Raw genomic sequence first — 15088 nt, 5'->3', positions numbered from 1 at the left:
CTGTGTGTCTAAGTATTGGCTGTTAGGGTGGTTGTGTTTTAGAGATCGGTGGCTGTGGCTTATTCATGTTTCTCTGTAGAATGCTCCAGAAACCTTTTAGTTGAGAACACCTGGCATGTGGATATCAGCGCCCGGAAGCCAGTGCAGAGGCGAGCAGGGCAGGGAGAGCTGACGCCACTTGGACAATCACAAGCTGGCTTTTGGCTGCAGGAACCCACAGACTTCTGGGTGGATAGACAGTGCTGGCAACCCCTCATCTCTCACCTCCTGGCCAAGCATATGTGGGTATTCTTCAGGCTTTTCGGTAACCCATAGAAGCTGTTGTGAGGCTGTTAGAATCTGCTTTCTGGAAGCAATGATAGATAACTTAGTTTTTCTAATGGAACTGGTATCTCCAAGCTCCTGTCTGCACAACTGTATTTTATACACAAGCAGACACACACATAGACAGACCACACATAGACACACACACAGACACACAGATACACACATAGACACACACACAGACACACACAGACAGACCACACATAGACACACACACAGACACACACAGACAGACCACACATAGACACACACACAGACACACACACAGATACAAACAGACCAAACAAAGACACACACATAGACACACACAGACACACACATAGACAGACCACACACAGACACACACACACACACAGACAGAGACAGACCACACATAGACACACACATAGACACACACAGACACACACACAGACAGACCACACACAGACACACACAGACATACACTGACACAGACAGACCACACATAGACACACACATAGACACACACAGACACACACATAGACCACACACAGACACACACACACACACACACAGACAGAGACAGACCACACATAGACACACACATAGACACACACAGACACACACATAGACAGACCACACACAGACACACACACAGACATACACTGACACAGACAGACCACACATAGACACACACATAGACACACACAGACACACACCTAGACCACACACAGACACATATATAGACACACACAGACACACACATAGACAGACCACACATAGACACACACACAAGGACACACACACAGACCACACATAGACACACACACAGACACACACATAGACAGACCACACACAGACACACACAGACACACACACAGACAGCACATAGACACACACACAGACAGACAGACAGACCACACATAGACACACACATAGACACACAGAGACACACACATAGACAGACCACACACAGACACACACACACACACACACAGAGACAGACCACACATAGACACACACATAGACACACACAGACACACACACAGACAGACCACACACAGACACACACAGACATACACTGACACAGACAGACCACACACAGACACACACAGACACACACACAGACAGCACATAGACACACACACAGACACACACATAGACAGACCACACATAGACACACACACAGACACACACACAGACACAGACAGACCACACATAGACACACACACAGACACACACAGACACACACAGACCACACACAGACACACACATAGACAGACCACACATAGACACACACACAGACACACACATAGACAGACCACACATAGACACACATACAGACACACACATAGACAGACCACACATAGACACACACACAGACACACACACAGACACAGACAGACCACACATAGACCCACACATAGACACACACAGACACACACACACAGACACACACACAGACCACACATAGACACACACACAGACACACACATAGACAGACCACACATAGACACACACAGACACACACAGACCACACACAGACACACACATAGACAGACCACACACAGGCACACATACAGACACACACACACAGACCACACATAGACACACACAGACACACACAGACCACACACAGACACACACATAGACAGACCACACACAGGCACACATACAGACACACACACTGACACAGACAGACCACACATAGACACACACATAGACACACACAGACACACACATAGACAGACCACACACAGACACACACACAGACACACGTACAGACAGACACACACCACACACAGACACACACACAGACAGATACAGGCAGACCACACATAGACACACATACAGACACACACATAGACAGACCACACATAGACACACAGACAGACACACAGACACACACAGACATACCACACATAGACACACACACAGACACACACATAGACAGACCACACAGACACACACACAGACACACACATAGACCACAAAAAGACACACACAGACACACAGAGACACACACAGACACACAGAGATACATGCACAGAGACACATGCAGACAGACACACAAAACACACAGACGCATGCACACAGAGACACACACAGACACACGCACAGACACACAGACAGACACACAGAGATACACAGGAGATACATGCACAAAGACACATGTAGACACACACACAGAGACACACACACACCCCTCAGGATTTCCTGGTTGGGTGCGTTCTTTTGGCCTTGCCTGAGGTCTGTCACCTTCTCTTACACAAATGGTGACGACTAGACCCGGGTCTCCTCCCCGCTCCCGGCCAGCAGCTTCCGGCAGGGGTGCTTTCCGTGTCTGCTGACCCCGGGGACACTGGTGGGCTTCACCACGAGGCGGGTCACCTTCCTGCACGTGTTGTCATGGACCTACCTCCATGGGAGCGGGATCACGCCAACCTGTGCAGGACGTCCTTCCAACAAGTTCAAAGCCGCTGTAGACAAAGGCCCCTGGACCTCAGCATAGGCTTTCCGGGGAGGAAAATGGGGTATCCTGTTTAAAGGGAGGGAAGCGAGGCACAGGTGAAGTGACTCGATGGAGGTCCTGGCGCTCCTGCAGGCGGGACAGAAGCCTCCAGCAGGCTCTCCCCCCCTTTCCCGCCCCCGCCCTCCGCTTGGGGACAGCAGGGCTGACTTGGCCTCAGAGCGTTTCCCTGATGGAAGGTTATCCAACAAGGAGAGTGCGCTCTCCTGGGCGGCCTGCTTTCCTTACAGCATTGGGGCTTCTGCAGAACCAAATATAGGGGGTTTTATTGCCTCCTGGTTTGGTCTTGGAAGGTGATGTGCTTCCGGAAATGCATTCATTGCTGTTGGATTGTCGACCTCGCTGGCGTGTAATTGTTCACAGCACGCTTCAGTGAGTCTTTGTATTTCTGTGGTAACTTCTCCTTCATTTATGATTTCGTTTATTTGGGCTTTCCTCTCTTTTTCTTGATGAGTTTGCCTACCGGTTTGTCCATTTTATTTATCTTTGCACAGAACCAGCTTACTTTTATTGACCTTTTCTACTTTTCAAAATTTCTACTCTGATCCTGACTATTTCTTTCCTTCTTACTTTAGGTTTTTTGTTTTCTTTCTCCGGTTCCTTTTGGTGTAGGTGGATTGCGTATCTGGGATTTCCCTTGCTTCCTGAAGTAGGCCTGTAAGCTAGGAGCTTCCCTCTTAGAACGGCTTTGGTTGCATCGCATACATTTTACAAAGTTGTGTTCTCCTTTTCATTTGTTTCAGGGTAGTTTTTGATTTCTTGTTTGATTTCCTCTTTGACCCATTGGTTGCTTGGTAGGATGTTGTTTCATCTCCACACATTTGTGTACTTTCCCATAGTTGATTCCTAGTTTCATGCCATTGTGGTCTGAAAAGATGCTTGATGTGATTTCAGTTTTCTTGACTTTATTGAGGCTTGTTTTGTGGTCTAATGTGTGGTGTATCCTGGAGAAGGAACAGAAGGAACATGGTTGCAAGACTGAACCAGGAAGCAATGCAAACCCCTATATTTGGTTCTGCAAAAGCCCTAATGCGCATAGTAAGGCCCTTCCAGGAGTCCATGTGCACTTGAAGAAAACGTGTATTCTGCAGTTTTGGGGTGAAAAGTTCTACAAATGTCTACTAAGTTGATCTCATCTACTGTGACATTAAGGCCGTTGTTTCATAATTAATTTTCTGTCTGGATGATCTATCCATTGATGTGAATGGGGCATTAAAATACCCTATTATTATTGTACTAGAGGCCAGGTGCATAAAATTTGTGTGTGGGGGGGGAGTCCGTCAGCCCAGCCTGCACCCTCTCCAATCCAGGACCCCTTGGGGGATGTCTGACTGCCAGTTTAGGCCCGATCCCGCTAAACCAGCAGTCAGACATCCCTCTTACCATCCGGAACCACTGGCCCCTAACTGCCTGCCTGCTTGATTGCCCCTAACTGCCTCTGCCTCAGCCCCCGCCACCGTGGCTTTGTCCGGAAGGATGTCAGAAGATGTCTGGTCTAATTAGCATATTACCCTTTTATTAGTATAGATTATTGTGGATTTCTCCCTTTATGTCCATTAATAGTTACTTTATATGTTTAGGTTCTTCTATGTTGGGTGAGTAGATATTTGTGATTGTTATATCCTCTCTTGGGATTGACCCCTTTGTAATTATGCAATGTCTTTCTTTGTCTTTTTTCACGTATTTGTTTTAAAGTCCATTTTGTCTCATGTGAGTATTGCTACTCCAGCTTTCATTCATTTCTACTTGCATGAAATATCTTTTTCTTTTTTTTTTTAATCTCTGCACTTTCAGTCTGGGTGCATGTTTCAATTTGAAGTGTCTCTTGGAAACAGCATATGGATGGATCATGTTTTTTTAAGCCAGTCATCTACCTATGTCTTTTTTGTTGTTGTTAATCCTCACCAGAGGATATTTTTCCATTGATCTATTAGAGAGAGTGGAAGAGAGAGGGAAAGACAGAGAGAAAATCAATGTGAGAGAAACACATCAATTGGTTGCCTCCTGCACATGCCCCAACTAGGGCTGGGCAGGGGAGGAGCCTGCAACCAAGGTATGTGCCCCTGACTGGAATCGAACCTGGGGCCCTTGGGTCTGCAGGCTGATGCTCTAGCCACTAATCCAAACTGTCCAAGGGTCCATCTATATGTCTTTTTATTGAAGCATTTAACCCACCTACATTTAATGTAATTATTGGTAAGTATGTACTTATTGCCAGTTTATTCATTGTTTTTTGGTTGTTTTTATACTTGTCCTCTGTTCCTTTCTTCTTTTGATCTCTTTCCTTGTGGTTTGCTGTTTAGTGTCTTGTTTTGGTTCCTTTCTCTTGGTTCTTTGTGCATCCTTTGTAGGTCTTTGGCTTGTGGTTTCCATAAGGTTTATATATACCATTCTTTATCTGTAGCAGTTGATTTTAAGCTGCTAGGCATTTAAGTTCAAATGTATTCAATAAGGATTCCACTTTACCCCCTCCATGCTTTATGTTAGATCTTTTGTATTGTTCATCTCCTAACTACTTACTATAGTTTAAGCTGAGTTTGATACTTTTTTCTTTTAACCTTCCTAGTAGCTTTTGAATATCTGACTTGTTGTATTTATCATTTGGCTTTACCTGTAAGGCTTTTCTCTTTCTCCTGTTTTCTTATTTCTGGTTATGGCCTCTCCTTTTCTATTGAAAGACCTTCACCATCTCTTGTAAAACTGGTTTAATGGTGATGATGTCCTTTAGTTTTTGCTTGTCTGGGAAGCTCTTTATCTCTTCCTGAATTCCTTGCTAGGTAAATTATTCTAGATTGTATTCAGCTCTTTAAAGAGGTCCCAACCACTGCCTTCTGGCCTGTAAAGTTGCTGCTGAGAAATCAGCTGGTCACCCTATAGCGTCTCCTTTGAATGTAACTTGTTTTTCTCTTGCTTCATTTAAGACTGTCTCTTTAACTTTTGCCACATCAACTACAATATGTCCTGGTGTGGGTATCTTTGGGTTCATCTTGTTTAGAATGCTATGCTTTTTGGACCTCAATGTCTGTTTCCTTTCCCAGGTTGGGAAAGTTTTCAGCCATTATTTTTTATTAAATAAAATTTTTGTTCCTTTTTTTTTTTCTCATTCTTTTCCTTCTGGGATCCCTATAATGCAAATGTTTGAGTGCTTGGTGTTATCTCAGAAGTCCCTTAAGCTATCTTTGTATTTTTGTAACTCTTTTTTTTTTCTTTCTGATTGGTTGATTTCACTAGTCTGTCTCCAGGTCACTGGTCCATTCTGTGTTAGCTAATCTACTGTTGATTTCTTATAATGTGCTTTTTATTTCAGTTATTGTATTCTTCAGGCCTGCTTGGTTCTTTCCTATACTTTCTGACTCTTTGTTGAAGTTCTCCCTAAGTTTTTTTATTCCACTTAAGTTTGGTGAGCCACCTTATGACTGATTCTTTGAATTTTTTGTTAGGCAAGTTACTATTTCCTTTTCCCTAATCTTCCCCCAACACCTGGGAATTCTTGTTCATTCATTTGAGAGATATTCTTCTGTCTTTTCATTTTGTTTGTTTATTTGAATTAAACAAAAGTGGCTCTGTGTAGACCGTGTTGGGTGGTTTTGGCAGGCTGGTAGAAGCCAGGTGGGTTCATAAGGTGCCTGGGGCACTGGCCCACCCAGTGGAGCCAGAGCAGTTTCAGATGGGGAGGCCAGGTGCAGGTAGTACTGTCCTATTGGCCCTGCCTGCTCCCTTTGCTGGGGTTGGAATGGGCTCAGGCAATGTGTCCAGAACACACTTCAGTGACCCTACAGGCAAGCCCAAGCAGCTGGACAGAACCCCACCTGCCCTATGGAGGTGCAGGGGACCTAGCAATGGTGCTCACTAACTTCATGACAGGGGATCCCCACAGTCACCAGCCTTCTCTCCCCAGTCTCCCTCCTCCTTCTCTCCGGTGGTCCATGTGGAAGCGAGCCCTGTGCCGGCTGTAAGTGCCAGGAGGCTGTAGGTGCTGAGCCGAGCGTGTGTTCAGGGGCCAGGGCAGGGCCTTTGGGGGGTTGGGGAACAGCTGTTGGTGGGGAGACCAGGAGGGTGTGCTGACATCTGATGTTCCTGCTGCTCCCGTTGTTCAGAGGCCAAAGCTCCAGGCTACAATGCTGTGAACGCAGCATGGTGATACTGCAGGAAGGCCAAAGCCCCCAGCAGCGCTCCCACTGCCCCCGTAGGTGGAGGGAACCATAAGCAGTGTCCCAGGGAGTTCCCATAGCCCCCAAGGGCTCCCTCCACTCCCCAGCCTTTTCCCTTGTTTGTTGTCAGAGCTGGCCATTCAGTGTTAGGTTGTCTTATAGGAGCAATTGCTACCTACGTGAGTGTATTTTTTATTTTGTTCACAGGAGGGTGAGTTTAGCATCCCCCTACACTGCTGCCATCTTGTACTCCTTGGGCTTGAAATTTTAAGTTCATCTTCAACTCTTCTAGCAAGACTTTGTCAAGTCCAGTCCTTTCCTCTCTATGTCCTAAGCTTCCTCCCTGGTCCAACACTTGTAACTTTATGGGGAAATACTCCCATTTTACAGGTGTCTAATTCAGGTGGACACAGCATTTGGTGTGGTGTATTGGGTAACTCATGGAAGAGTGAAGACACACTTCACGGTGAAGGGTGTGGGCAGGGGGTCCTGGGCAGGAAGTGTCACTGGTAGAAAAATGTCAGGTGTGATGTCAGTCACCTGGGTACAGGTGGGCCTGCTGGTAAAGCCGTAGAAATGAGGAAGAAGCTTCACTAACAACGACGTTCTTCAAGTTAGGCGTCCATATCACCCATTTTAAAGATGGGTTTTACCACCCGGTGAAGGTGAGGGAGTCAGGCAAGAGGCGTGTAGGGATGGCAGCCGCTGGACGGAGTGCTGTGTTCAGAGCAAAGCATAAAGAACAGGGCAGCCCAACTATAAAAGCATCAGAGACTTGGGTTTTATTAGTCGGATTAGTTTTCCGAGTGCTCTTCCTGTGTTTCCACTTTATTCTCTTTTATGACTTAGTAAAGACTTTACAGGTCTTGGCTTGTATCCGTGCTGCAAGGGGACAGAGCAGACCTCCCTGGAATCCACATGGTGGTGGCGGTGGACGGGCTCAAAGGGAAGGCCCCGAGTCAGAGCAGCCCACGAGCTTGGGAGGCAGCGTGGTGAAGGGATGGAAGGGTGGCTGTACAGCTCAGCACCTGCGCCACCACTCACTACCTGTGTGACCCCATCCAGTTACTGGACACCTCTGAGTCTCAGGTTCCTCACTCACAAAATAATAATGATTATATCCACTCACTGTACCGGGAAGATTCAATACAGGGTGGGCAAAAAAAGGTAGGTTTGAGGTTGTTCATATGGAAAATAATGTCATAATTAATAAATAATAACAAGAATAACTGTTTCATGTACTCAAAACTGTAAACCTACTTTTGCCCCACCCTGTATATTAATATATGTCAAGTGCTTAAAACAGTGCCAAGTATATAACAAATATTATACCACCCTCTCCTCTTCACCAGGAAACTCTACTTTTGGTACTAAATTTGGGAGGTCCTGCCTTTTATTTTGTGAACATAAATGATAATCTTATATTCTTCATGTCCTGAAAAATTTACCAACCTCCATTCACCTCTCTGATTGAGATTTTCTAGTCTCTAAACCATATATTGCATCTTATCACCAGAATACTTTTCCTCAGGGCCCGCTTTCACCATGACCTTGGCTGTATAGTCTGTGGAGTGTCACCTTTTTCCTTACCTCTCCTGTGTTCAGGTTGGTCTCATCTACTATCCTTGTTCCTACCTCAGCTTTCAACCATTTTATGGGCCACCTCCATTAGGTGTTTCACCTGCTTCTTGAACTCGGTATAGTTACACCTGAGCTCTTTCTCCTGAACTCCTTTCATTCATTATCTTGTATTTCCTCTCCTATTGCTGGTGGGCAGGGGTGAGTTGAGGGCACCTAGTCATGACCCAATAGAAACTAAGAAGTCTCAATAGAAATACATAATTGTTGACACTTCTCATCCCTTATATCAAGTATCAATTGGCTGCCTTGTGGTTTTGGTTCTACATCCTAAATAATTCCACATTCCATCTCTCTCATTAGCTTTTGTCTTGATTATTGATATAGACTCTTATATCCTTGCCTCTAATCTTATTCTACTTCAAACCATCATCCACAAAGCAATTAAAATAATCTTACTAATACACAGATGAAATTGCCCTGGTCTCCTCGTCATACTTTAACTAGAGGCCCGGTACACGAAATTTGTGCATGGGGGGTGGGTCCCCCTCAGCCCAGCCTGCACGCTCTCCAATCCCGGACCCCTTGGGGGATGTCCGACTGCTGGTTTAGGATCCGGCCTAAACCAGCAGTTGGACATCCCTCTCACAATCTGGGACCGCTAGCTCCTAACTGCTCATCTGCCTGCCTGCCTGATCACCCCTAACTGCCTCCGCCTACTGGCCTGGTCACCCCGAACTGCCCCCCTCTGCCGGCCTGGTCACCCCACCCAGCCTGCTGTTCAGTCGTTTGGTCGTCCCTCACTAACCCCCCTGCTGGCAGGGTCGCCCCACATAGCCTGGTGCTCAGTTGTTTGGTCATCCCTCACTAACCTCCCTGCCGGCCTTGTCACCTCACTCAGCCTGTTTGGTCCTCCATTCGGTCATCCATTCGGTTGTGATGGCCCCTGGCTCTTTATATATATAGATGGCTTTCTATTGTGTGAAGCTGAAGTCCCCTTCCACTTGCCATCTAGTCCCTGCTTCTCTACTATTCTCACCTCCCGTCATTGCTCAGTGTCTACCTTGTGCTTCAGCCATGAATGAACCATCATGCCATTTCCTGATCCAGTGCCTTTGCACACTAAGTTCCTTCTACCTGGAAGACCCTTCACTCATGAGTCTACTTGAAAAACACCCTCTGTCCTCCAATGTCACCTTTTGGTGATGTTTCTTCTCATTCTCATGCTCATGTTAACACTATCTACCTACAAATAGTTCAATCTTCAAAGTAATAATATACTTATCTGTCTATATATATTCCCATGCACACACACTACATTGAAAGTAAACCATTTGTTTACAGGTGTGTGTCCCCTACCAGGCTGAGTTCCTCCTGGGTGGGATTGCAGGTTAGTCATCTCCCTCTTCCTTCTCATGATACTCCAATGTTATAGGTGGTCCAGTAATCTTCAGTGAATAAATTAATAAACAGAATAAATCATACTCTTTACAATGAGAGTGTAAGGTCTGCAAGGACAAACACAGGCCTTTTATACACATTCTTACACCTCCTCATAGTTGGAACTTAAGAAGTAATCAACAAATCCTTACTGACAACCTCTGTTGAACTCAGCCACAGAGAAGCAGAGTCTGTTTTATATTTTGTGAACAAATGTTTTGTGACTCGATGCCATGCTCTCATAATTAGATTTATGTTCCTTTAGAGTAAGGACACTATTCTATACATCGCCAGCCCCACAGTGACTCCCACAGTGCCGTTTAATGAATGCCAGTTGATCAAATAACCAGGTAGCAAAGTCTGGCTTGTTACCTTCCAGCTCTTACGGCTTTTATTTTCTAGAACAGTCTCTGGGATCTCCCATTAATGGTTCCTGGTGAAGATGTTGCCGAGGCCTCTGGGAACCACCTTCTTCATAGCCCTGGTTCTCTGCCAGGAATAGCACCTCTAGGTGTCTCACCTGGAGAGCAGCTGGCCATCCCAGTTCCCCAGGCGATGGCAGCGCTCGGGGCCCGATCTTGGGGCTGGTGCTGCATCCAGTGAGTGCTGGGCAGCCTGTCCACTGGGAGGCCGCTTTCAATTCTGCCCAGAAAAGCAGTTCTGCCCCGAAAAGCAGGGCGCCCTCCGTGTTTCCTTATCTGCCAACCAGAAGTGATAATCGCCTCTTGTCTATCTGAATGAATTGTGAGGAGGGGAAGCAGTGCCGTTCACTGGGAAGGCTGCAGCGGCTGAAAGTGCTCAGACAGCATCAGTGCCGAGCGGAAGCCGGACTCCTTGTCACCGGGGTGAGCACCTGCTGCACCAGCGGCTGGGTGGTGAGAGTGGTGGCCAATTGGGAAGTGGAGATGTGTTCCGTTAGATAAGGATAATTATAGATTATGGATATGAAACACATTTCTTTTTTTCTTCCATTTTAATACATTTTAATCCAACCACAATATTTGTCATCATGTATTTAATTAGTGATGTCAAAGCAATGGGTAGTATTTTATGTCCAAGTCTTTTATTTCTTAGATGAGTGGACAGGGGTGCTTCCCGTGTAAAACAATTGCCGGGGTTAAAGAGTTGTCGGCACATGTGATCAGACACTGCCCCCTGGTGGTCTGAAAGATGACTACATTGTTTTGACAGCAATTAGAAGGATGAAAATGAAGTCGAAGTCGGAGGGAGCAGGATGGGAGGGAATGAATGAGGGGAGCTTTGCAGTGGCCATGTTGAAATGAGGTGCCCATTGTACAAACATACAAATGCAGATGTTGAGTGCTCATCTGGCTCTATGAGACTGAAGTTCAGACGACGAGTCTAGGGATAACGGTTTGGGAGCTGTCGGTATGTAGATGATGTTTACGTTCGGGGCAGTGACGGCCTTGAGAAGGAAGATATCAGGGAGAAGCCCTGACCGGGAGGCTCAGTTGGTTGGAGCATCGTCCTGTTCACCAAAAGGTTGTGGGTTCAATTCCCAGTCAGGGCACATACCTAGGTTGTGGGTTTGATCCCCAGTTGAGATGCGTATGGGAGGCGGCTGATCCATGTGTCTCTCACTCAAAAAAAAATAAAAAAAAATCAATACAAACATATCCTTAGGTGAGGATTTGAAAGAAAGAGAGAAAAAGAAAGATGCCATAGAGGAGACAGGCATCAGTCATGTCAAATAGTGTCAAACAAGATGAGGCTGAGAATTCACCTTCGACCCAGCAGCATGGAGATCGTGGGGAGCCTGACAAGCCTCGTAAGGACAGCGCAGTGTGGGCTGAGGCCTCATGGAGAGGGTTCAAGAGCGATGAGGAGGAGAGAAAGGGCAGTGAGTGAGACAGTGCTGCACAGGGAGCTGGGGAATGGGTCAGTGGCTGGTGGGAAAGTGCAATAGGATTTTTCTAGGAGGGAAGAAGTGATAGCATGTTTAACGCTGGTGCCGTAGAAAGAAACATGACATAGGAGGGAGGGGGGAGAATTCCCGGAGCGATCCATCTGAGCTGGTGAGAGAAGTTGGGCCTCGTGTAGAAATGGCTCATCCCTGGCCACAGCAGAAAAGGCGGAGCAGGAGTGTGAGGGGCAGGGATGTGTTGCTGGGGTCCACGCGTATCGTATCCCAATTACTTCGTTTCTCAGTGAGTCATCAGCTGGGTGTGACGATGAGAAGGAGACGTTAGAAGTTCGAGGAGGTTTAAGAGAACTAAAGCGTGGTTGCTGGGACATGTGAAAGGCTTGCTTGAGGTTTATGTTCTTGAATTTAAAGGAAGGCCAGTCAGGATAGCTGTGTTCATCTGCATGGGAACAGGCGTGGGCTCAGTGGAGAGTTAGTTTAGTAGGTCATGGGTTTGGCCAGCTGGAAACAGCACACTGAGGGAGGCAGTTGTCTGGACATAGACGAGAGAGACTGCGATGATTGCCAGGAAAAAGAAGCTGGTAAAGGGGGACGTGATGACCGTCGGGGGAAGGACACACGAGGTCCGACCCAGGGATTGGGTTCTTGAAGGACAGGGATTCGGCTGGAAAAACAGGAGGCGAAGGCCAAAGATGGGGTTCCTGGCATGGAGATGGTGGAGGGATTGTGAGTCCTGATAACGACTCGGTCTAGGGCAGAGCCAGGAGCTGGGTGGCGTAGAGAAAGCAGAGGGGCAGGCTCACCAGAGGAGGGGATGTCATGGGACTCGGAGCAGAGTGTGGAAGCGTCATCTGCGTGGTATGAAAATGGCCAGTGGTCAGGACAGGAATGGGGTTGAAGAGAGTAACAGTGACCGGGAACTAGAAATCACAGGGAGCGAGGGGCGCGTGCCTGGGGCTGGCAGTGACCGCCAACAATGGAGAGAAGAGACTGAGTGGTCTGGCGACATGAGAGTCAGGAATGGGTGTTGGGAGGAGGAAGAATGGCCTGGAAGTGGCCACCAACAGCCAGGCAGAGCCCCAGGCCACCTGGGTGGGACAGGCGCCTGCCGGGGCAGCAGTGTCCCGGGGTTGCCATTGGAAACGATGCTGTTGACAGAAGGAATTGGAGGCTTAAAGGGGACAATGCGCATTCAGTGTTCAGGACGGCGGTTTCTGTCAGTGGTGTTCAATCCCTGTCAGTGAGTTCACCCTAGTAACTTAAACCTGTTTTCCTCCATGGTTAGGTGTTGGCAAGTTTTCCAATTTTCACAGAAGTTTCTGATCATCTAAAACGGTCCTTTGCAGGACATAAAGCTTAATTTCAAAGAATGTAAAACCAAGCAGACACTGCTGGGCTGCAGCGGAAGGAAGCCTGATGGAAGCGAATATTTATGAAGTGCCCACAGAGGCCAAGCACGGCGCTACGTATTCGTCTCAGCTGGACGCATTCATTCATTTTGCTCCTGCATTTGTGTGTGTGTGTGTGTGTGTGTGTGTGTGTGTGTGTAACACTTGCTCAATGCTAGGGATTCAATAATAAATGTAGAGATTCTGCCTTAGAGGAACTAATGGTTAAATGAGAGGAACAGCTAAGCAAACAGAAAGTAAAGCGCAGGTGACCTATGTTGATAATGAATAACGATTGGATATTTACTGCGCACCCGGTGCCGTGTGAAGGCATCTTATATTCGCTCCTTTAACCTCAGCGATCGTCTCAGACGTCACATGGACCCTTTCAGAGTAACGCTGTGTTACACGCCACGTCAAGTCTCGGGGGCTCAGGATGATGCGTTGACTTTTCCTGCATGTTTTCTTTCCGGTTCCAGGCTGGTGCCGGCCAGGCATGGCAACAGCCCAGGTGTTTGAGTGGGTGCGGGTCATGCCCCCGTCCCAGCAGCCCCTGGGTGGCACGCCCTGGCGACAGGCTGGGAGTGAAAGCTGGCAAGCCTCTGCACATTTCAAGCCTCAACTCGGTCCAGTCCCTTGTCGTTGCAGGGGTCAGTGTGCTGCATGGCTACACCCAGCATCCACGGCCTGCTCTGAGGGGAGGTACCACTGAGTCACAGGGCAGAGGGCCAGGGTGCATGGAGAGAGTGAGGAGGTGAGAACAATGAGTCCGGAAACCACCCCAACTTCCGGGTGAGGAAATTTAAAGGAGACAAGCACCTGCCCAGGGTCCGAAAGCTGGGCACCTTAACCTCCACCTTAGCCGCAGTCCTTGGCCGCTTCCAGTGTTGTGCACAGAGCGCTTTGGGGGCACACCGGAGAGGTGGGTGGCTCACCAGCTGAGCGGGTGGGAGAGGTTCCAGGAAGACTCTTAGGGCAGGTAGGACCTGGGGCTGACCTTGGTCGTCTTGGCCAGACTGAGTTTCTATTTGGTTTAGCAGCAAAGGGGCCATTGGTGCAGGTGGGACTAGTTTCACTGGAGACAGGGCAGAAGGCAGACGGCGGTAGGTGAAGGGGTACATACGAGGTGAAGGAAGAGAAACAACTTCTAGAAGCTTGGTCGATATGAGTAGGAAAAATACGGCAGTACGATTGGAATAGGAGAGCATAGCATTTATTTTTCCTCAAAGACCTGAGTGCTGCTGCTAACCTAAAAGTTAGCAGAAAGGCCCGCTTCTTGGATGTAGAAATGGATGGCCTCTAAAATATCCATCATGCCCTGGCTGGGTTGCTCAGTGGGCTAGTGTATTGTCCCAATATGCCAAGATTATGGATTCGATCCCTGGTCAGGGCACATACAAGAGTCAACCAATGAATGCATGAATAAGTGGGACAACAGATTGATGTGTCTCTCTCCCTTCCTCTCTCTCTCTAAAAATAAAAAAAATAAAACATCCATCACATCCTTATCCATTGATACAGGATGGATGCCACTGGACTGTGGGGGGCAAGGAAGAGAGAAGAGTTGATTATGACCCAAGAAGACGGAGAGGGGACAATTCCGTGACAGTGTGTCCCATTGCAGACCATCGTGGCCAGGCTCACTGTCTGTCACAGAGCTCGCAGAACCGAATCGATTCCTTATTTAATGGGTATTTAGGGGGTGAGGTACCATCTTCATCACAAACAGGTCTGAAGAGACTTTGGGGACCAATGGGTTTAAATAAGTGTTCATAAACCTTGCTCCTACCTTGAATACACGAAGGGTCTGTGGGAGCCTCAGCCGTGGGGCTGG

This window comes from Myotis myotis, unplaced genomic scaffold (genome assembly GCF_014108235.1).
Source record: "Myotis myotis isolate mMyoMyo1 unplaced genomic scaffold, mMyoMyo1.p scaffold_m19_p_16, whole genome shotgun sequence".
In the NCBI taxonomy this organism is placed as follows: Eukaryota; Metazoa; Chordata; class Mammalia; order Chiroptera; family Vespertilionidae; genus Myotis; species Myotis myotis.
This window is presented reverse-complemented; position numbering follows the sequence as displayed.